The sequence below is a fragment of the Amborella trichopoda genome, chromosome 12 (assembly GCF_054954075.1).
Source record: "Amborella trichopoda isolate Santa Cruz 75 chromosome 12, AtrichopodaSantaCruz75HAP2 v2.0, whole genome shotgun sequence".
Taxonomy (NCBI): domain Eukaryota; kingdom Viridiplantae; phylum Streptophyta; class Magnoliopsida; order Amborellales; family Amborellaceae; genus Amborella; species Amborella trichopoda.
The window spans coordinates 46475842-46492175 of record NC_142347.1 but is presented as its reverse complement, the minus strand read 5'-3'; the positions used below and the strand labels follow the sequence as shown (position 1 = coordinate 46492175).

The 16334-nt window shown below is 31.4% G+C and overlaps 2 non-coding genes across 2 annotated transcripts; both read left to right on the top strand.

Annotated features, from left to right (window-relative positions):
- The first annotated feature begins 1139 nt into the window (after positions 1-1139).
- LOC148779620 (U6 spliceosomal RNA) lies at positions 1140-1242 on the top strand. Its single transcript, XR_016046632.1, has one exon. It is a non-coding gene; the product is annotated as a U6 spliceosomal RNA (small nuclear RNA).
- A 14518-nt stretch (positions 1243-15760) lies between these two features.
- Positions 15761-15863, top strand: LOC148779619 (U6 spliceosomal RNA). The gene has a single exon (XR_016046626.1). It is a non-coding gene; the product is annotated as a U6 spliceosomal RNA (small nuclear RNA).
- The last annotated feature ends 471 nt before the right edge of the window (positions 15864-16334 follow it).

Below are 16334 nucleotides of genomic sequence, written 5' to 3'. Positions count from 1 at the left end.
ATTAAGGTGCACCTCAAAAATTCATTATAAAATCTTGTTTCAATGCTGAAAAACACTCAATCCGATCATCTCGACTTCAAGATATATAGACATGAGAAAAAATAGATTTCAAATCTTGAAAATAGTGCATCTCGCTATGCAATATCTAGACTGTCAAATTTTTAAGATTTTCAAGTGTTAATAGATCTGCTCGATCTACACTATTTTTTAACTTCAAATTTTATAATTAGAGGAAAACAATTTTTCAGGTCATCATACATGTTTATGCTAATGAAACAACATATTTTAGCACTACACGGAGGTGCGCCCTATTTTGATTGTTCAGTGCTTTGGCCTTATGCAAACGACACTTTTTTTGGATTCATGATCCGAGTGGTTGAGAAGACAAACTTATACGAATGTCATTTCTAAGATAGGCTCACTGTGACAGGCACGTCCCCCTATGCACAAAATTCATACCCTTAAGATGAGCATATGATTTTTTTATTTTTTTATTATTTTTTAGCAATAACACACCAGAAAATTTGTCAAAATACATCTAAATTTTTAACAAAGTAACCATGTATCCTTTGTCTAATATTCCAACTCATGGTCATATACATTCTAATGGACATTTGAATTAAATAACAAATATTTTAATAAATTTCCCAAATTATTACATACATCCATAAGAGGAACGGCCAATAATTTACATCAACAAAATCATAAGATTAAATAGGGTTAGCCTCTTTGGAAAGTCCTCAAATTTTTTTGCCTCTCCAAGTTTGGATTTTCAGAGGGTTTTGAGTTCATGTGTATAGAAGTTTAGAGAGAGAGATAGAGTTGATGCATGATTCAAGAGAGAAGAGCGAATTTTGAAAAGAGAGATTTGGTGTCATGATGTAGAGAGAGAGAGAGCGCAGAGTTTTGATGGGGACAGATTTGATGTACTGATTACAGATACGGGAGTGAAAATTTTGATGCCATGACATCATGATTGTTTGGGAGAGAGTTTTATATTTCGTGATTATTTTAGAGGGAGAGATTCGATGTAATGATGTCAATTGGATGGGTACAATACACGAGGAAGTTTAGTGCCACATCTATGTTACCGAAAATCATCGGATACTTTATAACACTAGCGTTTCGCTTATTACGTTGTCTCTTCGGAGACATCCGATAAAATTGGAACGATACAGAGAAGATTAGCATGGCCCCTGCGCAAGGATGACACGCACAAATCGAGAAATGGTCCAAATTTTTTTTTATTTTAAATATTTCAGTTTTGACCCGGGTAATGGTTTAATATTTATTTATTTTTTATTTCAGTTTTGACCCGGGAAATGGTCCAAAGTATTTTTTCTCATATTTCACTTTTGACCTTCGTATTATATTCACTATTTTTTTTTTTTTTTTCATATTTCACTTTTTACCCGACAAATGGTCCAAATTTTTTTTGTTTTGGAAATTTTTTTTTTCGTATTTCACTTTTGACCTTCCTATTATATCTCACTTATATTTCAGTTTTGACCCGGGAAATAGTTTAATATTTATTTATTTTTTATTTCAGTTTTTATTTTTAATATTTCAGTTTTGACCCGAGAAATGGTTTAATATTTATTAATTTTTATTTCAGTTTTGACCCGGGAAATGGTCCAAATTTTTTTTTCTCATATTTCACTTTTGACCTTCCTATTATATTTCACTATTTTTTTTTTTTTTTTTTTCATATTTCACTTTTTACCCGACAAATGGTCCAATATTTTTTTGTTTTGGAATTTTTTTTTTTCATATTTCACTTTTGACCTTCCTATTATATTTCACTTTTCAGAAGTAATCCTATTTTTAATTATTTTCATATTTCAGTTTTGACCTCGGAAATGGTCCAAAACTTTCTTGTTTTGGATTTTCTTTTTTTCACATTTCACTTTTGACCTTCCCATTATATTTCACTATTGTTTTTTCATATTTCACTTTTTACCCGAGATTTTTTTTTTTGGAATTTCTTTTCATATTTCACTTTTGACCTCCTTATTATATTTCACTTTTGAGAAGTAATCCTATTATTAACACTAGTAACATGCATTGCGTTACACGTGATCTTTATTATTAATAATTGAAACATATTTATCATTGAAAAATATTTTTAATAAAATATTTTTAAGGTTTATATTATCTATTTTTCTTTCTCTCTAGGTTTTTTATTTTCATTTTTTTTTAATTACTTTTTTTGGGATCAAAATTAATTATAATTATAAGATTCCAACAAAAAATATATGATTTTTTACCAATATCTAATTTTAATAATTATTAAAGAAATATATGTATAAAGAAATCGTACTTAACTTGAGGGAATCAAAGATAAATTATAAATCTAATATTCTAATAAGAATAAGTTATTATCACTTAAATTTAATTCGTTCTTTATTGTAATTATAATCACATTACATTATTTTAAATATTAAAAAATAATTATTATAAATATAATATGAGTAATGATCCTATGAGACCCTCCCACTTGAATTTTTTAGATATCTGTGCCAAATTTAACAGTGATCCTTTAAGGTCCTACACACATGAATGTGAGAGGGTCTCATAGGATCATTACTCATATAATATATATCCTATTTATTATCCACTGATGAATATAAAGAGGAGAGAGAGTATTATTATAATTATCGAATCTAATCTAACAAAAATAAATTATTCTTACTAATACCCACTATATTGTTTTTACCAATATGTAATTTTTATAATTATTATAGAAATATATGTGTATAGAAATCGTACTTAAACTCGTGAGAATAAAAAGAATTATAAGTATAATATTCTAATGAGAATAAATTATTCTCACTTAAATTTAATTTATTATTTATTATAATTATAATTATAATTATATTATTTTATCATTTATTATAATTATAATTACATTACATTATTTTATAATTGATTTATTATAAAATAATAATTGTAAATATAATATATATCCTATTTATTATCCAATCATGAAGATAAATAGGAGAGAGCGAGTACGCATGAAAAACTAATAATTTTTAAACAATAATTTTTTAAAATAATATAATAATTACAATTATAAAATCTTATTATAACTATAACATTCTAATAAAAGTAGATTAATACCTACTTTTTACAATTAGTATAGAAATATAATGCAATAAACTCATCCAAAACATAGTAATATACTGATTTCCTAAATTCAAATCCTACACAATTGGAACTTTAAACCACAAAAGCCGAAGAGAGCAACTCTCTCTAAGAGAAGGTCATCATCATTCAAGACTCAAAGTCTTTGACACTCTGACATGATCTAGTAATATAACCATCATTCATTTCACATAATCACATAAAGAATAATAGTAGCTGCCTATATTTGAGATCTAGTTAGGAAACAATTTAAGACAAAAATTCCATGGCATTAGATACTACTAGGAAGCTCACACAAAGACATAAGAATATGAAATATTAAAGAAAATAACCTAAGTCTTAAATACTTACAAGTTATAGAGGACTAACATAAAAAGTTATTAGGTGAGCAAAAATATTTAACATTAAGAATGAGCAAAACATTTATGCAATATAAGCTGCATTACTCCGTATCAAGTCCGATTTGGATGGATAGGTCGCAATCAAATTGATGGTTTCCGATGCAGCACGTTGGAACTTTAATTATAGGAGCCGAGATAGCAACCAAAAAGGTTCTTTACCTACAATGAAATAGAGAATAAGAAATCAGTAGAGAGGGAGAGAATTTAGAAAACCGTAGAGAAAAAAGAGAGAAATTTAAGGCGATCATATAAATACGAGAGACAACAATGAAATAGAGAATGAAAAATCAGTAGATAGAGAGAGAATTAGAGAAAATAGTAGAGAGAGAAGAGAGATATTAAAGACAATCATGTAAGGAAAATTTTTTATATAAAGATGCTACCTTATAATGTTAAACTACGGATGCCCCACAAAAATCCATCGACAAAAGTAGTTTTGATGTTGATTGATCATCTCGACTTCGAGATGTACGACTATGAAAAATAAAAAAAATTTAAGTCTAAAAAATAGTGCATTTTACAACAGATTATCTACACCGTCCATTTTCAAGATTTTCATATGTTTATAGATCTACTTGATTTTAACCATTTTTGAAATTTAAAATTTTATAATTAGATATAAAAATAGATTTTGAGATAATTCTAATAGCATTTTACATCAAAATTATATACCATGATAAAATTTGAAGGGGCACTGTACCTCTACACCTACATGGGTGCTTATCTCTATAAAAACAAAAGTATGAGATTTGATGTGCGGAGAGAAAGAGATTTAATTTGTGGAGAGAGAAAATGAGAGAGGGAGAGAGATGCGTGGAGAGAGATTTTAGAAAGGAAGGAGTAAGAAATATAAAAAAACTGTAGAGAGGGAGATAAATTTTAAAAAAGAGAAAAAAAAATATGAGGGAAAGAGTGAAAAGTAAGATAGAAGAGATTATAGGAAAGAATATCTAATATAAAATTGAAAATCATGTTTATCTCTTACAAAAAATGAATTTCACCATCTATTAATTCTCTCCATAAAAAAGAGAGAGGGAGAGAGAGCGTGCATTATAGAGAGAGGGGGAGTGAGATGCATAGAGAGAGAAGATATATGCGCTATTTTGAAAGATGACAATTTTAAAAAATACAAAAGACACATGGCACAAGAATAGCGAAGGTGTTTCTTTCTCTTAAAATAGAGTAAATAAATATCTAAAACTATTTAGAAGTAACCTTATTATCCACATATTTCACTTATAATGTAACCCTCTTATTATCATATTTCTCTTTTGACCTTCCTTTTATATTCCTCTTATACATTTTTTTATTACACATTTCACTTTTTACCTTCCTTTTAGATTTCACTTTTTCCCTTTTGCTTATACAAATTGCAAACGATTGAGAAATAACCCTATTATCAGCATATTTCACTTTTGACTTTCATTTTGTATTTCACTTTTGCCCCCCCCCCCCATACTTTTTTTCATATGTAACTTTTCATCTTCCATTTATATTTCGCTTTTGGCCCTCTCTTATACAAATTACAAATTGTTGAGAAGTATTAAGATATCGAAAATTATTACATGCGGACTGATCCACATTTCTATAATATGTGGTCCAGAGGTATAAAACATCAATATTAAAGATGGATGCAAATAGGTGGTCTATATAAAAACAAGTGTAACTAACGATCCAAATATTTTCTTAATATGATTATTATTTCTAGTTTTCAATTTTTTTAATTTTTTTTATATTCATGATCTCCATGTTAAATGTTATATACTCCAAAAATTAATACCAAATTATACTTAAAAAATATATTTATTGCCCGTACATCTACAATACGCAGGCTCGCCGCAGAGAAACCGTGTCCCCTCCTCTTATACAAATTGCAAAATGTTGAAAGGTAACCCTATTATCAACATATTTCACTTTTGACCTTCATTTTTTATTTCACTTTTGCCCCTCCTCTTATACAAATTACATCTGGTCAGAAATAACCCTATTACTACTATTTCATTTCGCGACTACACCTTCTTTTATAGATGTTGCATATTTCACTTTTACTTTTCATTTTATATTTCACTTTTGCCCCCCCCTCTTATACAAATTGTTGAGAAACCATTCTATTTTATTTATATTTTACTTTTGCCCTTTCTCTTATACAAATTGTTAAAAAATAATTTTATTTTATTATTGGATAAAGCTACCAAAAGGTGGTATCTATAATCAATAATTTAGGTGGAATTCCAACCATCATATCTTTATCGGGTGTTTCAAAATACATTTCATTGTTTAAAATTTTAATCTTTTTCTACAAATCAAATCGCGATGAAATTTTTAATGTATACATTCGACTCCAGTATGCACCATATAAAAATACAAAAGAAATAATTTCAAAATTTTAAAAGGACCAAATAACCACCATCATTTTTAAGGGATATTTTGATTATTTTATATTTTTCTAATGCACCCTTTTTTTTCATATACACGCTCAACATTTTATCACAATTTGATTTGTAGAAAAAATATTAAAATTCAGATAGTGATATGTATTTTGAACCACCTGATGAAAGATCTGACGCTTGGAATTCTACCTATATTGCTATTCATTATAGGTACCAAGCTGTTGATGGCTTTTTCTTGCATTTGCTCATCTCTCATAGGCATTGTGCCCTTTCACCTAATCTATTTCATATTATTCTTTTCTACCCTTTGGACTATTTTGCTTGAAAATGTTATAATATTTATTTTTTATTAAATTCTATTGTTACTCCATTTTCCAGGGTTTAATCTAAACGACACGGTTTCTATGTGGCCAGCTCGTATATTGTAGAAATACGGGCTTGATATAATTTGATCCTAATTTTAAGAGAATATATAATCTCTAACATGAAGATCATGAATATGAAAAAAAAAAAAAAAAAAAGCTAAAAATAATAACTATAATAAGAAAGCATTTGGGCCGTTGGTTACACTTGATTTTAGATGGACCACCTATTTGCATCCATCTTTAAGATGGATGCTTTATACCTCTGGACCGCATATTGTAGAAATGCGGTCCAGCTCGCATGAACCAATTTTCCTAATCTAAATCCAATAAGTTGTTATAATATGACTACTCAACATTTTTGAAATACTCGTATATCCAACTTTTAGGCTAGGCTAGACCAACTGGCCCATTGCCATCCCCAACATAAAGAAAGTACACAAAACAAAGAAAAACCCATATCTTACAATATGTTCATAGTAGTTATCACATTAATACAGAGATGCTACATCAATTATTGAATTTTGTAGGTAGCGTAAACTATTAAAAATTTTATGTACTGATCATATTGGGTAAATTACAAAATGGGATAACGTTTGTCCCAAATTATGAGCAATACCCTTCCCTCGTGGGCATTTTTTTTCCAAGTTAAATTCGTTAATGCAAACACCAGACAGGTAGAGTTTATATCGTACAAAGCAAAATAGTCGTCCGGTATTTGAAATACCGAACTGCTATCGGTTATCCTCGAACCAACCAGCTCTCTCATTCCTTATCGTCACTCTGTATTTTTTTAAAAAATAATATCTCTCAACCCTTCTCTCTCACGCTCTCACTCCCCCAAACCATTTCTCTCATGTAACCCATCTGTCCCCCCTAAGCTTCGAATGCCATTAAGACTTGGTCCATAGCCTTTCACGGAGCCTTCTCAAATGAGATTGAGGAATTCAAAGTTCTGTCCGCATCAATTGATCGAGTATTTCTAATCCTCTCAGGCGATAACATTTTAATTTAGCCCTCCCTTCTGGCCTCTTCTTGATCACTTCTCCCCTCTCTTAAATTGGTAATCACTTGGATGTCTCATTTCGCTACTTGAGCCGAACTCCAAAGGTGACTAAGACCTGAGGTGTGAGCTAGACCTTGCAACTCCCTATCTCTCTTACATACTCTCTCTTAAACCATCTTTCCCATAACCCATCTCTCTCCTCTTACAATAGGTAACTAAATAGGGCCAAAGACTAGCAGATATACGTACGCGTCTAGGCATCTGTCTAGACGGCGCGGACCAAAAATCGGCACGCCTAGACCTAGGCGGCCAAACACTGGCAGATGTACATAGGTGGGCACCTAGGGTAAGCCCTTTTTAGTTTTTCTTAAATAGCTCAAAAGGGTAAAGGGGTAATTTTGACCCAAGGTTGTATAAAAACATTATGAGATTTATGTTTAACCCCCAAAGTGAAAAAATAAATAAATATTTATTTTTGAGAATCTAAAATAATTTCTGAGAATCGGGAGTACTTTTTGTCGATTAAAAAAGATTTTTTTTATCATTAAAATTATTTTTAGGATGCTATTGGTGGCATTAAAAGACTTTTGAGTTGATTAGTAGCTCGATTGAGGTAACCAACATCGAATATCAGAGATTGGGCAGAAAATGTTAGTTTGTATACTTTGAGTTTTATTTTTCCAATTTGAGATGTCTTATGTAAGATCTACTATTGGTGGAGATCCGGCATGAAAATATTGTGTTAACCGGGATAAGAATGATATGAATAAAATTATGTGCAGTTTATGTAGACATGTTTCTGATTCCGGCATAAATAGATTAAAGAAACATCTTGCCGATATTAGTGGTGATGTTACCCCATGTAAGAAAGTCACAGAGCTTGTAAAGAAAGAAATTTCTGAATACATCGAAGGTGAAAAGAGTAAAAAAATTTCAAAAAAAAAAAAGGATTTAGCAGAATTAAAGTCAGGGGTCCATGTTTTTTACGATAATATTGACACTAAAAAAGATGATGAATGGGAGAAGAAGAGGTAGTCATGGTTGGTACTCACAGCTCTAAGAGCAGGATGGCTTTTAGGTCTAAGAAGCCTCGTATGAGAGGGCCTAGAGATAGTTTTTTTACACCTAGCCTAACGGCAGTAATTGAGAAAGGCGAGGGAGGAAAAAAGAAAAAAAAAGTGAATTGAAAATAGATTTAGGAAAAAAGATAGAGGCAGGGTGATTCAGTATATTACTCGGTGGCTTTACCATGCAGGCATTTGTTTTAACACCGCTTGTTTGAATAGCTTCCAAACAATGTTGGAAGCAATTGGGCAATTTGGGCCAGGTTCGAAAGATGCAACTCCTTATGAAATTGAAGAGTCATTGCTGAAGAAAGAAGTTGTTTATACTAACAAATATCTCAAGACTCATACTGAGGGCTGAGCTAAATTTGAGGTTTCTTTAATGACAGATATGTAGAGTGATAGGAGAAGGAGGAGTAACCTGAATTTGTTGGTAAATTGTTCCTAAGGTACAGTTTTTTGAATTCAATTGATGCTTCTAATGATATTCATGATGCTCATTATATATTTTCTTTCATTGATAAGGGCATTGAGGATGTTGGGGAGGAACTTGTAATTCAAGTTGTCCCAGATAATACTGCTCCCGATCTAGCTGTAGGTCATTTGCTTCAACAAAAGAGGCCTCGCATATTTTAGACTCTTTGCACTGCATATTGTGTAAATATTATGCTTGAGGCCATTGGTGATTTGCCTACTATTAAATGAATTCTTTTTAAGGCTAAAGAGGTTAAAATCTCGATATACAGTCACATACTTATCTTTAGCATGATGAACAACTTTACAAAGAAGATAGAGCTAGTGAGGCTTGGGGTCACTAGATTTACCATTGGCTACCTTAGTCTAAAGAGCATATGTGGAAGGAGGATCGCATTAAGGTCTATGTTTGTTTCAGATGAGTGAAGTAGGTGTAAGTGGTCTAGAGATGCCAATGGAAAGAAGGCACGAGATATTGTTATTTCAAAATAATTTTGGCTTGGGGTGAAACATGCGATATTAGTATTTCATCCCTGGTAAAGGTCTTACGCTTGGTTGATGCTGATAAGCCCTCCATGAGTTTTATATATGATACAATGGAAATGGCTAAGAATGAGATTGCAAATAATTTAACCAATGAGGCAGTCAAGTACGATCCAATTTGAGAGATTATAGATGACAAATGGGATAGGCAGCTCCATAGACCATTGCATGCAACAGGGTACTACTTGAACCTCAAATTTTTTTATGCAGATATGCGTATTGAGTCAAAAGGGATAATTATGGAAGGTTTTAATGAGTGCCTTAATAATTAGTTATCCATCCACATATCTAAGATAAGATATTGATTGAAGAGCTTATTTCATACAAGTGTTCTTTGATGTGATTTGGAAAAGATATGGCATTAAGACAGAAACAAAGACAAACCAGGTAATATACTTTTGACTTTTATTTTATAAATTATTAATTTTCTTTCAAGTTCCTAAAATTATGTGTGATAAGGTTAAATACCTAAATTAATTATAAATTTTGCCCACATATTACAGGTTAATGGTGGAGACAACATAGAAGTAGCGCTCCAAACCTCTAGAAGATAGGTATACGGATCTTGAGTTTGACAGCTACCACTTCTGGTTGTGAGCACAATTAGAGTTTGTTTGAGATGATATTTTACTATTTTATATGTTTTTCTTTTTTATAAGTTCATTTTTCTAATATAGATTCATAGAAGGTAAGAAGATCATAGACTCATAATAGTTACTTATGCATTTTTCCTTATAGGTGCATACAAAGAGAAGAAATAGGCTTGAGCAAAGGAAGCTCAACGACTTGGTTTTTGTTAAAGAGAATAAAAGGCTCAAGGAGAAGAAAACCCGGCTAATGAATGATCTTATTTCTTTGAAAGATATGGATAATGCTTCAAAATGGCTAGTTGGTGACCCTGATACTGAGGAGGTCTTTCTTGAGGAGGGTTTGACATGGGTAATAGTCGAGGAGGCTTCGGGGCAAACTTATGATCCTAGGATTGCCACTTGAGCAACTACTTCTACTAGTACTTCACACTCGCGGAGGGAGATAGTGGAAGAGGAGGCAGATTCAAAAGAATCTTTGGAAGAAGACGAATATGTTGAAGATGGTGATGATTCTGATGATGATGGCCTCAATTCTGATGCAGATGGAAGTAATGAACATGATGATTTTTATTCTTATTAATGTCTTCTCTCTTCTTTGTAATACCCTTATTGCACCATTGTAATAATCCTAAAATTTAAAAAAAGAAAAGAAACTTTTAATAAGTGATGGTCCATATGAGCATGATGGTCCTTAAAGACCATCACTACTTTCAAAAGCTTTTACCTTCATTTGGTTTAAGCTTTCGCTGCCTTGCCACATCCTTTAGTGAACGTGGTTTCAGGTGTTAAAAGTGGTCAATTACGCGACACATCATACACATGACGGAGCCGTTTTAAAGAAATTAATTAGGACGAAAGGTAAGACGTCGCTTAACAACTCCTTTCTCGCCCTCCTTCTTACAAACACAGTGAACTCCTCCCTCTAGCCGAAATTTTATCGGAAGCTCCTTCTAAAATATTTTAGGTAAGTGACTTCATTATCTTGAAAAATAATCCGTTCTTTTTAAAAATGAAATGAAATAATTACTTCTGCTTATTATCATGAATTTTAGGCGCGATAAATTTTATGCGCAAGCGACCTCATTATTTTGAAAAATAATCTTTTTAATAAAATTGTGATATTTTATCTATGTTAGAAATTTTAAATGCTGTAAATTCTTGGAAATAAATTTATTTATTTTTCTTGTCTATTGTTAGAAAATTTTAGATACAGTAAAATTATTAGAAATAAATGCTATATTTCTGCTTTTAGTAAAATTGTGAGATTTCTTTCTACTGTTTTTGAATAGTTAGACATTGTAAATTTCATATGCAAATGACTGCCTTATTATTTGAAAACTGATATTTTTGCAATTGATTATAACATTGTCTGTGAAATGTTTATTTGCAAATTGACATCCCATAAATTGTGATAATTCTGTATTCTTGGATTTCTATAAGAGTTTTCTATACATGCTAGATTGGCAATTATGCTAGAATATCCTTACGAACTGCTACCTTTCTAAATTTGAGCCCAAAATATTTGACTGGTTATTTTTGAAATGTTATTGAAAGTGACTGTTATTAATGGTTTCAGTGAAATTCATATTAATAATTTCAGTGATATGTTGAGTATATGATATTGTTGCTTTCGAATGTTTAAAGAGATTTAGAAATACTTTAAGTATGCGAGTGGATTCATCCGGTTCGTCGGTGAGGTATAAGTGGGCCTATCCGGTACGTCGGTAGGGATTAAGTGGACTCATCCGGTACGTCGGTGAGGTATACGTGGACCTGCCGGGATTAAGTGGACCTATCTGGGACGTCGATAGGGATTAAGTGGACCCATCAGGATGCTGATGGGGTATATAAATGACCTACTTGGGATGCCAGTAAGGTAATTTGTGAAATCCTTTGAATTATGCACTGCCGTTAAAATGTTATATGCATTTCAATTATTCGGATTATACTTAATTATGCATTTTTTAAAGTGAAACTGTTAATGCATTTCTGTTAATAGATCTTCTTTTTGAAAATATTGGTATCTTTCAACCATGATTATTATTAGTCCAATGATTTCATATAAGTGTATAATATTGTTTTATATAAACAAATACAAGTGAAAAACATAAAAATAGATTATAGGTACCTTCACCCCAGACATACCATAAAATACAAGATCCAATATCAAACTAGTAGAGAATATATAGTTTCCTTTCACGTATATTAACTATGTACTCCCTTTGGTAAACCCAATTATGGGGTAATTTTAGGTCCTTAAAAATTTGACATATGACCTTTAAGACTCATAGACTAACCTCAGAAAAAAAACAATTGCATGGAGCTTCTTTATACACTTAAAAAGAAAAAGATTTCTCACGAACAAAGACCGTCAAATTTGTGACAACGAAAACATTGGAAAGCTTAAAATTCAAAATTTCTCATTTGAAAATGATCATTTAGATTTTTAGGTGGACCTAATATTTTCAGTTTGAAAGAAGGTTGAAGTTTGCATACGGATGCATCCGTAGCCGTAGAGGTAAGGTGCACCTTCAAATTTTATCATGGTATATAATTTTGATGTAAAATGTTATAAGGATTATCTCAAAATCTATTTTTATATTTAATTATAAAATTTTAAATTTTTAAAATTGTTAAAATCAAGTAGATCTATAATCATATAAAAATCTTAAAAATGGACGGTGTAGATAATATGTTGTAAAAGGCACTATTTATGAGACTTAAAATCCTTTTATTTTTCATAGTCATACATCTCGATGTCGAGATGATCAATCGAAGGGTTTTTCCACATTAAAACTACCTTTTCCGATGGATTTTTGAGGGGCATCCGTAGTTCTACATATAAGGTGGCATCCTTATATAAACTTTTTCCTGAAGTAGGTGGCCTAGAGAGTGGAAGTATAGTATGCTCCCGCGGGAGCATAGCACGCGTGCTCCTCTCAGATGCTCCTCTCAGATAAATTATGGACGGAATGGGAAGAGAGAGTGCTCACTGTTGGAAATAGACACATGAGATGACAGGGGTACGGTTTCGATGAGTTATGGCTTCATGGACGGTCAAGATTGTCAAGTGTTCCCCCATTTGGCCGATAACTCCCAGCTGACAGTCCCAAGCCACCAAATAACTATTCAATTTGAACAAATTTTATAGGTTTAAAATTGCTATAACCGTCTCGATGAAATTGCAACTTTGAAAGAAACTCTACAAGTGTATTTCTTTATTATTCAAAGTCTAAATGAGGTTTTTCTTTGATTAAGTGTTATTGGCTGAGTAATTAATTAATCTATTTAATCTTTTTATTTAGTAGGTGATAAGGATTGTGTTGGAGTCCTCACCTAGTCCAGTGCGACTTGGGCTCCCAAATTATACTCTCATGTACTTCTATGGAAGCGTTATGTATAATTATTCCCCGGGGCCAACAAACTATTGAGGGGAAAATTTTTTATTTAAAATTTTAAGATTCACTTAAGAATCATTGGATGACCATACAAAAATAAAAATAAATAGATTTTAAGTTATAAACACTTAGATCTGACCATGCAAAAGTTAAACAGCTCCTCTTGAATTTTAGAGAATTTTTTTTTTTTAAGTATATATAAAGTAGGATTTATGATAAGATGTGGCAAAATTTTATATTAACTGTTTATCTAATGCAACCCACCTCCTTTATCCTGGCTTGGGATAGGTTAAGAGAAAGTTTAAGGTTATCTATATCACCTTTATTATGGGATGGAATGTTGGACGGTTACGAAACAATACATCCATATGATGAGTGTAGCTAAGATGTAGATGTTGAGATGGATAAGTAGAAAATACAAGAAAGAATAGAATTTGGAATGAATACATATAATAGAATTTCAGTGCATCAACAGGCGATAAGATGAGAGAAGGTAGACTTAGGTGGGTTGGCCATGTGTAGCGTAGACCTAATATAATATCGGTTAGGAGGTGCGATTTGTTTATAATGGAAAGCTCAAAAGTTGCAAGTTGAAGACCCAATATGACAAGGATAGAAGCAATGAGAAAATATATTGTGACTTTTAATTTTGGCCTTTGATAAAAAAAAAAAAAAGAGAGGAAGAAGATTCATATAGTCGATACCAAATAATTAAGATAAAACTCGGATGATGATGAAAAAATATATGTAAAAGAAGTTTAAAACTTCTTTAGATTTGGTGCTAGGTTGAAGATGTTACATCCTTAAATTCCGGGGGCCTAAAAGCACTATGAGATTCGGTTTTACTCGAGGAGTGCATGCAGGAAATGCTTTGGGATGGATGGAGAAAATGATCCTTTAAAGGCAAAGAATCTTTTGACCTGTAATACCTCATACATCATGAACTTAATGGGGGTATTAAAAAAAATTCACCCTGTAAGATTATGGCTAAATATTATGTTTGTCATCTAACTAATGTATCTGTCTTGATTTTCAAGGGATTTAGGATCGGAGATACGTCTCAAATTATTAGAAAACGATTTTCGCTTTTATGGATCTCTAAAAATAATGCAGAAGAAATGGTCTTCGAATAATTAAAATAAATGACTTAAAAAGAAGCACAAAATAGACCATTTTTGATGTTCAAAAATATTATTATTTTTAGATGAAAAAAGTTTATATAAAGTTTAGGCTCTGAACAATCAAATTAAGATGCACCTCAAAAATTCATTATAAAATCTTGTTTCAATGCTGAAAAACACTCAATCCGATCATCTCGACTTCAAGATATATAGACATGAGAAAAAATAGATTTCAAATCTTGAAAATAGTGCATCTCGCGATGCAATATCTAGACTGTCAAATTTTTAAGATTTTCAAGTGTTAATAGATCTGCTCGATCTACACTATTTTTTAACTTCGAATTTTATAATTAGAGGAAAACAATTTTTCAGGTCATCATACATGTTTATGCTACTGAAACAACATATTTTAGCACTACATGGAGGTGCGCCCTATTTTGATTGTTCAGTGCTTTGGCCTTATGCAAACGACACTTTTTTTGGATCCATGATCCGAGTGGTTGAGAAGACAAACTTATACGAATGTCATTTCTAAGATAGGCTCACTGTGACAGGCACGTCCCCCTATGCACAAAATTCATACCCTTAAGATGAGCATATGATTTTTTTTTTTTTTTATTATTTTTTAGCAATAACACACCGGAAAATTTGTCAAAATACATCTAAATTTTTAACAAAGTAACCATGTATCCTTTGTTTAATATTCCAACTCATGGTCATATACATTCTAATCGACATTTGAATTAAATAACAAATATTTTAATAAATTTCCCAAATTATTACATACATCCATAAGAGGAACGGCCAATAATTTACATCAACAAAATCATAAGATTAAATAGGGTTAGCCTCTTTGGAAAGTGCTCAAATTTTTTTGTCTCTCCAAGTTTGGATTTTCAGAGGGTTTTGAGTTCATGTGTATAGAAGTTTAGAGAGAGAGATAGAGTTGATGCATGATTCAAGAGAGAAGAGCGAATTTTGAAAAGAGAGATTTGGTGTCATGATGTAGAGAGAGAGAGAGAGAGCGCAGAGTTTTGATGGGGACAGATTTGATGTTCTGATTACAGATACGGGAGTGAAAGTTTTGATGCCATGACATCATGATTTTTTGGGAGAGAGTTTTTTATTTCGTGATTATTTTAGAGGGAGAGATTCGATGTAATGATGTCAATTGGATGGGTACAATACACGAGGAAGTTTAGTGCCACATCTATGTTAACGAAAATCAGCGGATACTTTATAACACTAGCGTTTCGCTTGTTACGTTGTCTCTTCGGAGACATCCGATAAAATTGGAACGATACAGAGAAGATTAGCATGGCCCCTGCGCAAGGATGACACGCACAAATCGAGAAATGGTCCAAATTTTTTTTTATTTTAAATATTTCAGTTTTGACCCGGGTATTGGTTTAATATTTATTTATTTTTTATTTCAGTTTTGACCCGGGAAATGGTCCAAAGTAAATTTTCTCATATTTCACTTTTGGCCTTCCTATTATATTCACTATTTTTATTTTTTTTTTCATATTTCACTTTTTACCCCACAAATGGTCCAAATTTTTTTTGTTTTGGAAATTTTTTTTTTCGTATTTCACTTTTGACCTTCCTATTATATCTCACTTATATTTCAGTTTTGACCCGGGAAATAGTTTAATATTTATTTATTTTTTATTTCAGTTTTTATTTTTAATATTTCAGTTTTGACTCGAAAAATGGTTTAATATTTATTAATTTTTATTTCAGTTTTGACCCGGGAAATGGTCCAAATTTTTTTTCTCATATTTCACTTTTGACCTTCCTATTATATTTCACTATTTTTTTTTTTTTTTTTTTTTTTTTTT